Source organism: Mauremys reevesii, linkage group 6, assembly GCF_016161935.1.
Source record: "Mauremys reevesii isolate NIE-2019 linkage group 6, ASM1616193v1, whole genome shotgun sequence".
Lineage (NCBI taxonomy): Eukaryota > Metazoa > Chordata > Testudines > Geoemydidae > Mauremys > Mauremys reevesii.
In genome coordinates, this window is record NC_052628.1 from 33,998,452 (window position 1) to 34,010,464 (window position 12,013).

The window sequence follows — 12,013 nt, forward strand, 5'->3', positions numbered from 1 at the left end:
AGGACAGGTGAGGCTCATTAAATTCCTCTCTGAAAATAAAGAAAGTGGGAGTAGTCCTCTAGCAAATGGAGCAAAGATTTAGGACCAAGATATTGGTCCTGGCATGAAAGAACCATAGGAACCACATTCATATCTAAGCAGTTGGCTTAGGCTTGGGAATGTATATTAGATTACTTTGGAATTATGTTTTTGTTAATATACCAGATTCCAAGAAAGGTGACTTTTGCTGTACAAAGATGTAGTCTTTATTCAGTGAAAAAAATTTACATTAAAGCAGAGTTAAGATTGCTTGGTGGTATGTCATCCTCTGCAGAATGCTGAATTGAGCACAACTCAAATGTCTGAGAATGAGGAAATTCATGGTTCATGCAAACTTAACTCTGCCCTCTTTCAGCTATGCCCTGTTAACACACATACCTTTATTCTGCACAGTTGCTGAAATGTACAAGCTCTTCACCTCCTTTTACATCCCATTCACCCCCACCCACAGGATTCCATCTAACAGTATAAAAGGACAAAAAGGAGGGAAAGAAAAAAAAAGTGCTCACGCTACATTCCCTCTGTTCCACTGGAGTTGGCAGTAGTCAGTGGGAACTGTTTAGACACACTTCAGGTACACTTCAGTACACACTTCAGGTGTTTGGTGCACCTATCCTAAATAGCGGAGGCAGTAGCTGGACCTGCTTGATAAAGGTGTTTTTTTGATATGAGGACACGTTTGGATTACTTCGAGATGTGTGACAGAGCTGTGGTTATGATACGAGATCTATGTTTTTCACCCTCCAATGTGTGAGAACAAAGGGAAAATCTGCATGTGTATCTTCAGGATCCAGTATGCATTATTTCAGGGATGAATTGGGTACATCAGTTGCCCTCAACCTTTCCAGATTACTGTATCCCTTTCAGGAGTCTGATTTGTCTTGCATACCCCCAACTTTCTCCTCACTTAAAAACTACTTGCTTATACAATCAGATATAAAAATACAAAATGTCACAGCACGTCATTACTGACAAATTGCTTACGTTCTCATTTTTACCATATAATTATAAAATAAATCAACGGGAATATAAATATTGTCCTTACATTTCAGTGCATAGTATATAGAGCAGTATAAACAAGTCATTGTCTGTGTGAAATTTTAGTTTGTATTGACTTTGCTAGTGCTATTTATGTAGCCTATTGTAAAACTAGGCAAATATCTAGATGAGTTGAGGTACCTGCTGGAAGACCTCTGTGTACCCCCAGGGGTACATTATATAATTAACAGGGCACAGGGGTTTTCATAGTTTTATAGATTCTAAGGCCAGAAGAGACCATTGGGATCATCTAGTCTGACCTCTTGTATAATAGAGACCATAGAGCAGATCTTTTAGAAAAACATTCAATCTTGATTTAAAAATTACCAATGATGGAAAATCAACTGTGACCCTTATTAAATTGTTCCAATGGTTAATCACCCTCATTGTTAAAAATGTTCACCTTGTTTCCAGTCTGAATTTGTCTAGCTTCAATTTCCAGCCTTAGGATCATGGTATACCTTTTATTACACAGGGTACTCATTGTCAGTAGTGAGCTAGGATATGAGAGCAGTCAAAACATTTATCAGCTGCATGAATTCCAGGTAAAGTACGAGCGATCAATGTCAGGTGTAGCTGTATTGAATGGCGGAGACAGTAGTTATCTCTGCTTGGTAGAGGTGTGTTTGCAAGATCTGTGGATTACTTTGAGATGTATGACAGAGCTGTGACTATGACATGAGGAGATCTATGTTTTGCATCCCTTCAGGATGCAGTATGCATCATTTCTATGCAGAATTATGTAAATTATGCCAGTAGTAGGACTTAGGGCTTTTCATTAGAAAGGATATTATCAGCAGAAAGGTGGAATGTAAGAAGATTCTAATGCTTTAATAATGGTTAATGCAAATGGTTTGGTTGAGATGATATCCTGTGAGTATGCATAAGGGTATGCATAAAAGGCTGTGAAGTGGTTGTTAAATTGTACACGTGTGGTATTATTTCCGGGGAGCTGCCTAAGTGTATGAGTGTATGCTAGGAGCTGGAACCTCCTGAATCTGACAGTGCCAAGGACCAGTGTATCCTGTGGATATTGAGGCATTACTTGAAGAGGGTAGAGGGAAGGTGGCATGGACAACCTTTTCCCGTCCTACACTCCTTTTAGTCCTTGTGTTCTGTGTATATGCGTTAACGGCATACTGAGGCATTGCTGAAAGAGGACAGAGATAAGGTTGCATGGGCAACCTTAATCTTAACAGTGCATTTACTAAGGGAGAGTAGGGAAAGGGATCCAACCCCTGTAGATGGTCATGGGCACAGGATCACCAGATCATGGCACACTGGCTCAGACATTCCCAAAGGGCAAATCCCTCATATGCCAACTAATATAAGGGGGGAGAAGAGCTCAGACCCTCCTAGAGGGGTAAGAGCTCCCCAGATCTGGGCACACGTAAGAGGCAAGAATGTGGGGCTGACAGGTGCTCCTGCCTCTATTCTCCCCCAGTCTCCCTGCTATCCATCCTCACATCCTCCTTTCCAGTGTCCCACCTCTCTATTCGCACTTACCCCCATGCCTCTCCCTCATGTGAGCCCCCAACCTTTCTTTCCTCCCCATTTATCCCCCTCCTCCCCTCACTGCAGCCTCAAACCCCTCTTCACCAATTCCTCCTCTCCTCTGACCCCTGAAACATCTCCCCTTTCAGGAATTATGCACATGTCTAATTCCCCCCCAAAGACTTTGATTATATTCCCCTCAAAATAAAATTGCCACCCATAACTCACAAATTGTAGCAACCTCCAGACACTCAATGCAAAACTCCTTTTGTCTCAGATGGGGGCCTATCCTTAGGTGCATTCATTGATGGATAATTCACAGCCATCAGTCTTAATGAGGACTGTGATTTATCCAGTCATTACTACAAGGCAGCAGAAGACATTTTTAGGAGGGCCTGTTACTCATGAACCCCAAATTTTGATTGCTAATTTTCCCCCATGACCCCATAAGGCACCCCAAATTTCAAAGCAATCTTAGTAACCATTTGGATTTTAGAGCACTTACAAAAGTTAAGGTTTAAAGCATATGAAAACATGGGACTGGAAGCCCTCTAGCCAGTTTTCTATATTGGTGTATGCACACTGCAAAGAATATATGCTTTACAATACAATTCCCAATTAGGTTTCTCAATCCCACAAAATGTTGTGGGTACCATGCACTACATTGAGTACACTCAACAGATTGAGACCATTTTGACCCACATCACATCAACAGTTTGACCTCTAGCTCTGGGGGAAAAAAAAACTACCTAGAAACTTTTTGAAAAATGGCTGAGGGGATGAGGGGTCTTAAATCTCCACATCTCCTAGCTCGAATTTCCCCAGCTTTGGGTCACTAACCCTAGTCTACACCCTCCTGATGTCCACCAAATTTTAAAGGAATCCAACTAAGCATGTCAATTTTAGAGGACTTAGAAAGGTTGACCTTTAAATAGAAGTTGTGATGCAACCTTAACTATAGTGGTGCTGTCACACCACTATAATTTGGAGCAAGGTGGGAACTCCTCCAGTTTAAAGGTAAGTGCTTGTTTGTTTTAAAAACCTACAAAACTGAAGTTATGTTTCCCAGAATTCCTCAGTATAGGACTTTCTGTATTAGAAATATTATTTTGGAAAGAGCTTGTCCTGAGATTCCTGGCCACACTATAGGCTATTTCTACATGGAATTATGCACATGTAGTGAGAAGAGAAAACTATTAAATTGCAATATTGTCAGAGCTGTATTAGTTAAGGATAGATTACAATATTTGTACCTAGATCATATTCAGATTTGGAGGCTCTACAATTCAGGTGATACTTGGAAACACTGTGTTTGAGCAGCACTTTAAGGGTAACCATGCCAATGGGCTGACAAAGAGAGGCATGCGCTGAATTCATGTTGGACTAAATATCATTGCAGTAACATCCTTGGGAGCCAAGCAGCATTGTTCTTGCAAAGGTGGATGTAAAGGGGTTCTCACAGCTAGGGTGCAAAAGACCCATCAATTGCCTGAAGCCAGTATCTTTGACTATTTAAAAAGGCTACATATTCAGCACCACCATCTCCCCCAGTAGCTAGTTCATTTGTTTGTGCAGTGGTGCAAGAGGAAACTGACACAGTCTTGGCATGGAAGGATTGCATGATGGACTAGGCATTAATGTTGCTGCTGGGTTTGCTTATTCTTTCTGACAGCTGTGGGGGCCCTGGCAGAAGAGAAATAGTGCTACTGCAACTGCTAGCTCTTATGAATGAAAGCGTAAGGGCAGAACTGCTAACAGGGGTAGAGTAGGATGACACAGAAGAAAAAAGAGGGAGAAATTGTTAGGCAGCATGCCACCACCACTGCATTCCTCATCCAGGGATGCAGATTCAGATTATGTGATGGCAGTGGCCACTGTGAATGGAGTATTACAAGCAGGATGTACCAGCTGTTTCTTTGGCTACTCTGGGTAAAGCTATTTGGGCTATAAACATAGGTAACTTTTAAGGAGGTGATCACACACAGATATGGCTGTCAGGTTGTACCTCCTTCTAGTCTGACTAAGAACAACTTCTGCAGACTACTCAGACAGTTTTTGTCGCATAAACCAAATAAATCTCCAACTCTGCCACATTGTCCTGCTGTTTCTCAGCCCACAACTATGCTGTGGCACACCACTGAGATTTGGCCTAGTTTTTGTGTTTATTAATGCTTCAGTGTTTGTGCCTTCCCTGCCTTGTTGCCCTATAGCAGCTGCAGTTGATGTTGCTTGTTGTTTGTCCTACATGGCCCTGTTCTTGTCAATGGCAGCAGCAAGAGAAAAGAACAGCAGCCAGAGAAAGAGAGGAACAGTCGTTTTTTGGTGGTTGTTTTGGGGAGGGAAGTTGGTCCTTCTTTTTTCTCCCCCTTTCATTTTTCATATTCCTCACTGCCCTTTCTGTAGGTTGGTGTCTTCTCCTCAGTATCATGAGAGCAATGCTCCTCTGTCTATATTTGTCCATCATACTGTGGTGTTCCATCATCTTCACTGGAGAAAGGTCATGCTATTAGTTATACTTCTTCCCCATGCCTTTCCCTCATGTCTCTTACAGTATATATGTACAGTGAGTGGCAATCTGTGGCAGTGACTCTCCAAGTCTGGGTTGACAGACTCAAATTCACGTGGCTCAGACTACTGCACGGAAAATAGCTATGTAGAGATGCTGTGGCTCAGACTCTGAAGCCCACCTTCTTCCTCCAACTTTTTAGTGTGGTAGCCCAAGCCCTGCAAACCCGAGTCTGTTGACTTGGGCTCTGAGACTTGCTGCCACTGGCTGTGTAGACGTACCCTTGGCATATGTCTACACTGCAATTAGACACCTTCTGTTGGCTTATGCCAGCTGACTAGGGCTCATGAAGCTTGGGTTGTTTAATTGCGGTGTAGATGTTCAGGCTTGGGCTGCACTCTGAGCTCTGGGACCCTCCCACCTTGCAGGGTCCTACAACCTGGGCTACAGCCAGAACCTGAACATCTACACTGCAATTAAACAGCCCTGCAGCCTGAGCCCTGTGAGCAGGAGTCAGATGGGTTTTTAACTGCAGTGTAGACATACCCATAGAGTCCAGTAATATCAGTGCCAATGGCTGAAGATGCAAGGAGGGATGGGAGTGCTGTGGTAAAGAATGACAGGAGAACTAGTCTATTGCTGGTCTTCTGAGGCTGAGATGCTACTGCTGCTTTCCTTCAGAGGATGAGGCACAATGATGAAAATAGATGAATTTTAGAGCGTATAGGGCTATATTGTCACCTCAGATATTCAAAAGAATATTTAGAATAACTCTATTTGCAATAGTCCCTTCAGAAAAACATGAGTATGTGTTTAAAAAAAAGCTCAGAAAAATAGATTACATACAAAAATATGCACACAACTAAAAGGCCAAAATATAAAAATTTAGCAATGCTATACCTTTTTATTACCATCATAATCAAACCCAGTTAGTTGGCTCCACTAATATGCCTCTGCTCTAATCTCCCAGAAACTAAATGTCTTGCTAAAGAGGAATTGGAGATGAAGGAGCCTCTGATCTGCATCACTGAAGATCATAATAATCATGTTGAGAGATTTCTTTACAGTATTTAGACATGTGAGGCAAACTATGTAACAGAATAGGATTAACACTATTTTATGCACATAATTCTTTTGATCCAAGGATCTCAAAGAACTCTACAGTATTAATTCATCATCCCACAAGGTAGATAAACATTGTCACCAGTTAGATGACAAGGTACATTGATGTGGTTTTATTTCATTTTACTTTAACTATTTGAGATGCCAAATAATTAAAATTAGTCAACTTATCAATGAATGCAAGTTGTAATAGTTGATGACAAAAAACTTGACAACGACTAATCTGCTGGGGTGCTGAGACCACTGCCCCTCATACTGACCAGTAGTCTCATTGTTTTCTTGTACTACATTTGTCTGTACTCATCTATTTCTGACCTATGAGGAAAAGTTTTTTAAAAAATTGGGTATGTTTAGTCTTGAGAAAAGAAGACTGGGGGAGGGGGAGACCTGATAAGTCTTCAAATATGTTATAAAGAGGACTGTGATCCATTGTTCTCTACATCCACTTAAGGTAGGACAAGTAATGGGCTTAATCTGCAGCAAGGGAGATATTAGGGAAAACTTTCTAACTATACGGGTATTTAAGCTCTGGAATAAGCTTCCAAGGGAGGCTGTGGAATCCCCAGCACTGGAGGCTTTTAAGAACAAGTTGGACAAACCTGTGTCAGGGATGGTCTAGATTTACTTGGTGCTGCCTCAGCTGCATGGGGCTGGACTCCTTCCAGCCCTACACTTCTATGATCTGTTGTTTATCATCTTATATATAGAGAGTGTAAGGTCTGTGGGTCAGGGACTGTCTTTATATTCTGAGTTTGTACAGCACCTAGCACAATGGGGTCCTGGTCCATGACAAGAGCACCTAAGCACTGTGGTAATATTAATAATAAATATTACTAATGTTCCTGTTACATGCAGGAAGGCTCAAGGCTCACACTGCCACGAGATTTAATTATGTTATCAACCCTTGCAAGGGAAACATAGAACCATGAACAACTGTCTTGACAGCTAAATGAAGGAGGGGCTTGTCTTCAACTCTCTGGTTATAAAATATATTTGTAATTTTGAAATCTATATATACTCAAGTGTTGAAGATTTGAAACAGATTTACTTATTTTTTAAAGGATTTCAGTTCATGTTTGAATGCATTCTCCCATGGAAATTGTTATTGGGCTTTATTAGTCATGGTCAGAAGGAGCAAACCTCTTTAAATAGGGAACCTCTTCATTCTAATACCTATGTCTGATCCAAAAAATTAGGCTTATTTCCAGCAGATACTGTTCTTACCTGCTCTCTTTGATCTGAGAAGTTGTTTGTCCTGCTATTTTTTTTTAAATAAGGGAAAACTCCTTTTCAAGATAAACTTGTCACCCAGTAAGAGCTTCAAGCAAGAAAGGAAAAAAATGTTTTTAAAAGAAAGGAGCTCTTACTGGAGTGACGTATTAGAAGAGCAATGGTAAAGCAGGACCAAGAGGGCACCATTAATCTCCAGGTGAGTTACCACTGAGTTGTCTGAGTTCTCTAACATGTGGTGGTGCAAGCAGGAAAGGGAGATGGCTATGGAGCACATTTGCTTTCTCTTCAGCCGCAGCCCATCTAAGCATTCATAAACGCATAGAAGATTAGGGTTGGAAGAGACCTCAGGAGGTCATCTAGTCCAACCCCCTGCTCAAAGCAGAACCAACCCCAACTAACTCATCCCAGCCAGGGCTTTGTCAAGCTGGGCCTTAAAAACCTCTAAGGATGGAGATTCCACCTGTCCCCCCACCTCCAGGTAACCCATTTCAGTGCTTCACCACCCTCCTAGTGAAATAGTTTTTTCCTACTATCCAAAATAGACATCCCTCACTGCAACTTGAGACCATTTCTCCTTGTTCTGTCATCTGCAACCACTGAGAACAGACTAGCTCCATCGTCTTTAGAACCTCCCTTTGGGTAGTTGAAGGCTGCTATCAAATCCCCCATCACTCTTCTCTTCTGCAGACTAAATAAGCCCAGAATGAATGGAGGACCAAGATGTGTATGAGCCTAGCTCCACAGCCAAATCTACCACATCAGAGGATCCAGTTATCATGCAGTGTTAAAACACACTTTGCTTGTATAGGCATGACCAAAAGCTATCATGTTATATAATCATCTTATCTCTCATCTTTACTCTGTGTAGACAATGTTGCCTACTTTATGCATTCAGAGGCATAGAAGGTTCTTAACTGCATGTTATTTGCTTCTATACTTAACTGTGTTTGGGGTTAACTGTGTTGAAAATTATGCTGGATATTCATGACGTTATTGTAGGTATTGTGAAAAAATAAGTCTTCAGTTTGCCAAAATTTACCATATTCCCAAATAGAACTTTCTCTGTGAACCACACACACAGTGTTCCAACTGTTGCAAGACAGTAACTTGAGGCTATAGGCCAAAGGCTTCGGTTTCACAACCAGCCTTGGATGTTGCCACTTACAATTTAGGGGAAACGTGCACACAGAAAACTATTAAAGCTTCATATTACTCTAAGGTACGGTGGATTTTAAATTAAATTAACCCATTGGAGCTCAGTAGTTTGAGAGTTCCTTGATTGCAGTTCTGTGCTTCTTTAACACATCCAAATGGGTGTTCTGCAGACTGAATACTTGCAGGATATGACGCAACGTCCATCTTATTTCTTCAATATGTTTCATGCTTTGTACATTCATGCTTAATGATACTCATTAAATGCAAAATAGTACTTAGGAAAAATCTGACAAACACAGAAGACAGGATATTCACAATCTTATATTACTTTATATAGTACCGTTGGGATCCCATATTCTTTATAAACTTAAACTACACACAGGGATCAATTCATCTACCACTCAAATGTAGCCACCTCTGGAAGGAAATGTTGCAACTGTTTAACAGTGCTTTGCCATGTTATCCAATTGTTCTAGACAGGGAGTAAAGAAATACTCTTCCATTGGAAACTGTAGGATAAATGTAGATATGGCAGGCAGAATGTAATTTATGACACTTTGACGTTAGCCAGTTTACGGGGATTAATGCTCCCTTACTCCTAGGAAGCATGCCATAGATTCTTTAATGATTACATGGGTTTTTAGTTTTCCATATTATCCAAAAGATGAAGGTTCAGAAATTTGTATTTCACAGTACAGCCCTTTCCATGGCTTGACAAAAGTGGCAGAACTAATAGCCTGAGACGGATGGCAGCAGCAGCTCCCTCTTCTATACTCAGCTCCTTCTAGCATTGCTGCCTGCCATGTAGAATCATAGAAGATTAGGGTTCACTCTTCTTCCAGATTGCATCACAGAAAGCTGGAGCTTGGTCAGCAACTTGCCTACTGTGCAGCTGGCAGTATCCTTCCTCACCGCACCCCTCTCATTTTGACATTTTGTCTCCAGCTCCCCAGGTCTCTGCTCCTTTCACTCCCATGCTGGAACCTTGGGAGAACTTCCCTTAGGACTTGGTTTGTTAGACTAGGGAAAGGTTTGTGTGTGCTCTGACCCCCTGAATCAGGTTTCATCAGAGCATTCCTCCTCTGCTCCCATTCATCCCACCTGAACTGAGATTAGACAGGTGCTATTCAAATCTCTGCTGAAGCTCCATGTGCTTTTAAGCATAAGAACATTTTGTAGTTTAGAATCATAGAATTGTAGGACTGGAAGGGTGAGGTCATCAAGTCCAGTCCCCTGCACTCATGGCAGGACTAAGTATTATCAGACCATCCCTGACAGGTGTTTGTCTAACCTGCTCTTAAAAATCTCCAATGATGGAGATTCCACAACCTCCCTAGGCAATTTATTACAGTGCTTCCAGTTTGTGAAGTTGCTTATCTGTTGAGACCACCACTAAAAACAGGTCCTTTCTTTGCCCTTAGGTCTTGTTCCTCCGGCGGCATAGAATAGTCTGAAGACTCACTCACTATGCAGTTTTTTCTCATTGAATACTAGAGGGCCCTATGTGTATGCAAGTTGCATTGCCAACTGGCAATAATCTGAGTTCTTTTCACTCATCTACTTCAGAATTTGAATGCAAGAAGTCTCCTCCCCCATTTCCAGTCAGAGTATGTACTTTCCTGCAGCATTTAGTCACACCCTCACTTCTGTTTTGACAAGATTAAATTTCTTCATGTCTCATGGATAGAGAACAGATACAAATTACTCCTGTTGTCAAACATTGGAGCCTAGGAACCCCAGTGATAGAATCAGGCCCTTACACTTTTAAAATGAGAGTATCATGGACAGTTACTCTTTAAATGTATGTTCCTGGGTGCATATTTACTTGACCATCTATAGTACAGTTTTGTACTTACATAGAGCACATTTCATGTTCAAAGTGGCTTACAAACCTTAGCTATTTAATCTTCACAATCTGCAAGGTAGACAAGAGGAATCTCCATTTTACATATGGGAAAACGGACACAAAGGCAAGATAAATAGTTTTTGTGAGACGAGTTTAGAACCCGGGATCCAATGTCTCATGCTCAGAGCACTATAACACACCTTTCCTTGTAATAGTTCCTTTATTTATAGATAGATAATAGCATTAGATGACTAACATCTTTCTATTAATTTTGGAGTGATTCTCAGTCTTTGTCTCTCTAGTCCTCTGGTCTACAGTACATGCTATTCCATAAAGAACAGAATATCTACTGTAACACAGCTAAATATAGGGCAATAAAGTCTTGTTTTATACACTGCAAATAGGGAAACATGCTCTTACTCTGACCAGGTCCCCTACATAGCTTGCTCATTGCCTGAGTAAATAATCATGGAAAGCTGGCTGTTATCATAAGAAGGCCTACGAGGAGCTACTGGCGTGAAGAAAATATGTAACACTATAATTGTCAAAACAGAAATTCAGATTCCATTATTAGAGGGAGTGATGGCATGTTAATCTGACTTCCATTTGAAGTACTTGAGGCTGAGGCCTGATATAATTCCAAAACTAATGATTATTCACATATTTTATTAAATCAACTTTTAATCTACTGTTATTTATTTTCAGAGTATAAATTGTAATAATATAAAATGAAGATGAATGTCTGTACCTTTCAAAGCTTTCTGGGGACATCAGTTGTATATTGGTGCAATAGGCCTTCTCTTACCTTAGGCTTTTTATATATTTCCAAATAAATCCAAAACGTTGTTGACTTCTGCAGTTACATCAGGGATGAATTTGGCCCATAGTTCATACATACTGCATACTCTGATGAAAGCAGAGAGACATAGAAAATGCCCAATATATGGCCTGGATGTTGCATTTCACATGCCACTAGAAGAGCTGAATAATTCTAGTCCAATATAGATCTGAAAATGCAAGAGTGTAGCATTGAGTTTCAAATGTTTCTCCCCTTCTGAATATTTATCTGGTATTAAATACCACAGGCCAAAATATAAACTTCATTCCACAAAATCTCTATATGTTCAGATTTGTAACCATGAATGTAACAAATTTTAAAGTGAGCTCTGAGAGCAGGTATTTTCATAATATCTGATAAACTGAGCTATACAAAATTAAGCTTTAACAAGTTTTTCTTGCGGAACTATAAAAGTCTACACTAACAACAAGAGCAAGGAAATGTAAATCATTCTCAAATCATGCCCCATTATCTTAGATTATTTACAACTTCAGTTCAAGACAATTACTGAGATTACAAAACAAGGTTGCAAAAGATCGACACATCTGTTCCTAGGCTCCCAGCTAAATAAGACTAAAGTGGTTTTCCTTTCTAGTTGCAATACTTGTCTATAATGTATTGATGTTTACCTGCATGATACATCCATATCTAGGCATTATATAGAGAGAGAGAGAGAGAGAGAGAGATAGTGTGTGTGTGTGTGTGTGTGTGTGTGTGTGTTATAGGCAGATATGGTGGCACC

General features: G+C 40.6%; 1 long non-coding RNA gene across 2 annotated transcripts in view; it reads right to left on the reverse strand.

The window, feature by feature from the left end:
• The window catches only part of LOC120407791, a 73,877-nt gene that overhangs the window by 59,141 nt on the left and 2,723 nt on the right, over positions 1 to 12,013 (reverse strand). The window contains exon 2 of one of the 2 annotated variants that reach the window (XR_005600253.1): positions 11,182 to 11,440. This is a non-coding gene — a long non-coding RNA (uncharacterized LOC120407791). The remainder of the gene's footprint in view (positions 1 to 11,181; positions 11,441 to 12,013) is intronic. The other variant, XR_005600254.1, reaches the window with a different exon arrangement.